Here is a 4,180-nt window from a genome sequence, read left to right on the forward strand (position 1 = left end):
ACAGCAAATTAAGGCAAATGTTATTTGGGGAGTCTGCTTACTGGACACATAAGCAACATTTTAGTTAAATTTCTGTCAGCTGAACTGTAAAAAAATTAAAGATCCCAGATAAAATGTGCGCCCATGCTTCAAATCTGACCAATTCCATTACGTGCACTATTGAAGTATGAAACCTTTCTCCTTGATCAGAATGCTGGTGAGGATCTATACCTTTTTTTTTTTAAACATGAGTACTTCGACTATTAAAAAAAAGAGTTAGAAGGCTCTATAAAAGACTGAAGCAAGCTGCTATAACGTGACTTCTTACATTTTCTAAAGTAGGTCACAGTTAGGTATATTATTCTTACTTCAAGAGTAAGAATAATTAGCAAAAGATGCATTTGCAGAGTTCTTCAATTTTTATTGATTTTTGATGTCTTTTTAAAAAATGATGAATAACCATATGTGTATAAAAATGGACCCAAAGAGCATTTCCTTCCTAACTTTAGCTGCTGTCAAAGAGCAAGGTTCTGGTTTTCACAGGTCTCAGGAATATTACCTGGTAGAGCAGCTGGGATGATAGGCCATGAGGAAGGGTCATTGTCTTTGACATTTATGAATATATGAATGTCCTTGTCCTGGGGCTCTGTGGTGTACCTGAACATACCCCATGCTTCAGACAAAAGCAAGGTCTCTCATTTGGAACAAGGATAATCTGCTTAAAAATCTAAATCTCTTATAAATGGCTGACGTGGGCAAGAATATCATAGTACATAGCTCTTTGTAAGGCAATTTTAAAAGAAAATGATACACATTTTGCTCAGCGAAGCAATCTGAAAGTTCAAAAGGTAAGAAGCACTTCTCAGCATGAAACTGTCAAACATATTTGAAGAGAAAGTTAATTACAATTGGCATTTCCAGGGCTTCTGCTGGCCATGGCTGTCTCACTGAAAGGTGACATTAGTGACATCCATAGTATAGGGATGTGAAATAAAGTGTATGTATGTGTATATATATATATATATATATATATATATATATATATATATATATATATATATATATAAGCTGAAGCCCTGCATTTCTGTAACATTGATGAGCCCCTACCCCTGTAGGGCACTTGTTATTTTATGTAGACATTTGCAGTCTTGTGCAGGTATGAAATGATTGAAACTAGGAACAAACTAGATATGTTTCAGAGATAGTCATGCAGATGAGTCCTCTTCATTCTGAAAGAGAACATAAAGGGTTGCTGATTAGCAAAGACATTCTTTCCCCTGCTGTTGACCTCTAAGATTTTCTAGGTGGGTTTAGATGTTTTCTCTGGTGACTTCTTAGTTACTTTTTTAGCTAAACTTTTTCTGAGAGAGAGAGAGGGGGGGAAAAGGAATAAAGAAGGGAAGGAAGGAGAAGAGGAGAGAAAAGAGAAGGAGAGAGGGAAGAAGGGAGAGAATCAGAAAGATCTATTTTCCATTCAAATGAATTGAACTTTGATTAGTTTCCAAAAGAGATCTTCTAATGATAAAATATGCCAAACCTTTCATGTATTTCTTAGCTGATAGAAACATAAAATGATGGTTAAGTTTTAGAAAAAGCTAGTAATACCATTAAACCTCAGTTACTATTATTTATTATTGTGTTGGCCACTAAATTATCACCTCAAATTGAATTCTCTCTAGCAAATAGTCATTTCCAAAACAAGAAAAATTCAAAGATAAACACAGACTTCTCCTGTCAATTTTATTTGATATTTGTGGGACAACATTCAATATGAAGATGCATTTATATGTTATGAATATGCAATGAAAACATTTCCATGAACATTTCAAGTAAAATGACTCATTTCAAAGAATTGTTCTGGTTATGTGCTACTTTGATTGTTCTAGAGAGTCCAGAAATACGGATTTCACTTCTTCTCCATTAAAATATTCTTGGGGAAATCTTTGAAGGTCACTGAATTCTAAAGCTATAATTTGTAGGTAGCATTTGTCATTCAGAAGTTGCAATGTGAAAGTGAAGTGACCAGTTTGCCTATTTCCTTCACAAAAATCCATATTAACACATCTATGTACACCTTTAGTCCTGATTAACCATGAGAAGTAAAGAGATCTACATTACAGATCTTCCACCATTCCAAAAAGCTTTAAGTAGTTTACTCTGAGTTAGGTGGGCAGCACTACAGAAAATACTAAGATCCAATGAGTTACGAAAAAGTCACCAAAAGTGGTGTGTTTAGGATAAGGAACCTACCTAGTAATGTATTTGAAACATCTAATTTTATAGTGTTGTCACAGAGTTAAATGAACAGGATTATCTTCATTTGAGTCAGAAACTGATGTAATATTTTTCACAGATGGGAAATATTTGTTTAATATGTACCACTGTCATGTTTTACTTTTGTTAACCAACCTGAGACAGAGTATTGAATTATGATGGGTTTTGAACAATTCAAATGTTACTGATACAGATACTGATACCAATGTTACTAACAATTCAAATGTTAGTCATATCAGCACATTTTGAAGAGTTGACAAGTGGGATATCCTGATTTTCATGATATTCCTAAAATTTTTCCAAGTATGATTTTCAATCAAACTTTAGAGTTTATTTAGTATTAAGTGTTAGAAAAATAATTAGATACTCATTTCTATTTCCATATGTAATTGTAAAGTATGTTGCTTGAATAATAAATTAAAAATAGTATGGTCACATTTCACAGTTTTTATTTAGTTGCTTTGTATGAATATCTAATGCATGATCTCAAACTTTCCATAACTATGGAGTCATGTAATGGTAAAACATTTTGCTGAAATTTAAATTATCAGGAACAATGTGACAACAGTTGATACATATAAAAATAAATTCTGTGTGTGTGTGTGTGTGTGTGTGTGTGTGTTCTGCTCCTAGGGTTTGAACTCATGGCCTGAGCACTGTCCATAAGCTTTTGTACTCAAGGCTGGCACTGTACCACTTGAACCATAGCCCTACTTCTGCCTTTTTTTGGTGTTTAATTGGAGACAGGACTCATGGACTTCCTGCCTGAGTTGGATTTGAACCTCGACACTCAAATCTCAGCTTCCTGAATAAGGTGGATGTGATGACACACATCTGTCATCCTGGATATGATGGAAAGCATAAATAAGAAAATGGCAGGCTAGTTCACAATCCTCTAAAAAGTAGCCGTAAGAAAGAGGGTGAAGCCATGTCTCCAGGGGTGGGCCACAAGGCCTGAATAAATTCTTGTAAATAATGAAAAATCACACATTTTATAGATACCATGTAGAAGCATGTTATGATATCTACTCTCAAAAATGTCATTTAGTTAAATCATATTGTTTTTGTATGTTACACATTTATTCATAGATTAAGTTCAAAGTTAACTACTGGACTGAGGAAAGGATATTAATTACACTAACAACTGAAACATGAAACCTAAATTATAATTATTGCCTTTGTAAAAAAATACTGAGTTAGAAGATGAGCAAAGCTAATATCTCAACTTGGTAGGGATGTGATAGTAGAAGGACATAGTAAATTGCACCTTGAGTGCTCGCTTCAGCAGCACATATACTAAAATTGGAATGATACAGAGAAGATTAGCATGGCCACTGCATAAGGATGACGCACAAATTCGTGAAGCATTCCATATTAATATATATATATATATATATATGTATATAAATAAATTGAATCTAGAGAAACTTAGGATCAGAGTCCATTGGCCCTGGGCATTGAAAATAAAAGATTAGTATCCTTGTTTATAGAAGTAATATCAATTCATTCAATAAGTGTCCAATAAATACCTACTATGGATTAGCCACTGTTCTGGATGCTAGGTATAGAATAGTTGGAATAGAAGAAAAGCAGACAAGCTGGGAATGTGGCCCAGAGCTACAATTAGGAAATTACTCTGAAGGCAGAGATCAGAAGGTTCACAGGCCCCCAAAAATCATAAAATTCTACTTCAACAGAAAAAGCTGCATGTGGTGATATACATCTGTCATCCTGGCTATGATGGAAAGCATACATAAGAAGATGGCAGGTTAGTTCAGTTTGGATAAAAAAAAAGCACAATCCTCTCAAAAATAGCCATACGAAAGAGGGCTAAAGCCATGTCTCAAGAAATAGGGTACCAAAAAAAAAAAAAAAGAAAAGAAATAGGGTACCTGCCTTGCAAGCTTGACACATTGAATACAAACCC

At 34.2% G+C, this 4,180-nt stretch overlaps 1 non-coding gene across 1 annotated transcript; it reads left to right on the top strand.

The window, feature by feature from the left end:
* Positions 1 to 3,525: 3,525 nt before the first annotated feature.
* LOC138819571 (U6 spliceosomal RNA) lies at positions 3,526 to 3,632 on the top strand. The gene has a single exon (XR_011369493.1). It is a non-coding gene; the product is annotated as a U6 spliceosomal RNA (small nuclear RNA).
* Positions 3,633 to 4,180: the final 548 nt, after the last annotated feature.

This window comes from Dipodomys merriami, unplaced genomic scaffold (assembly GCF_024711535.1).
Source record: "Dipodomys merriami isolate MVZ:Mamm:240054 unplaced genomic scaffold, mDipMer1.0.p SCAF_8, whole genome shotgun sequence".
Taxonomy (NCBI): Eukaryota; Metazoa; Chordata; class Mammalia; order Rodentia; family Heteromyidae; genus Dipodomys; species Dipodomys merriami.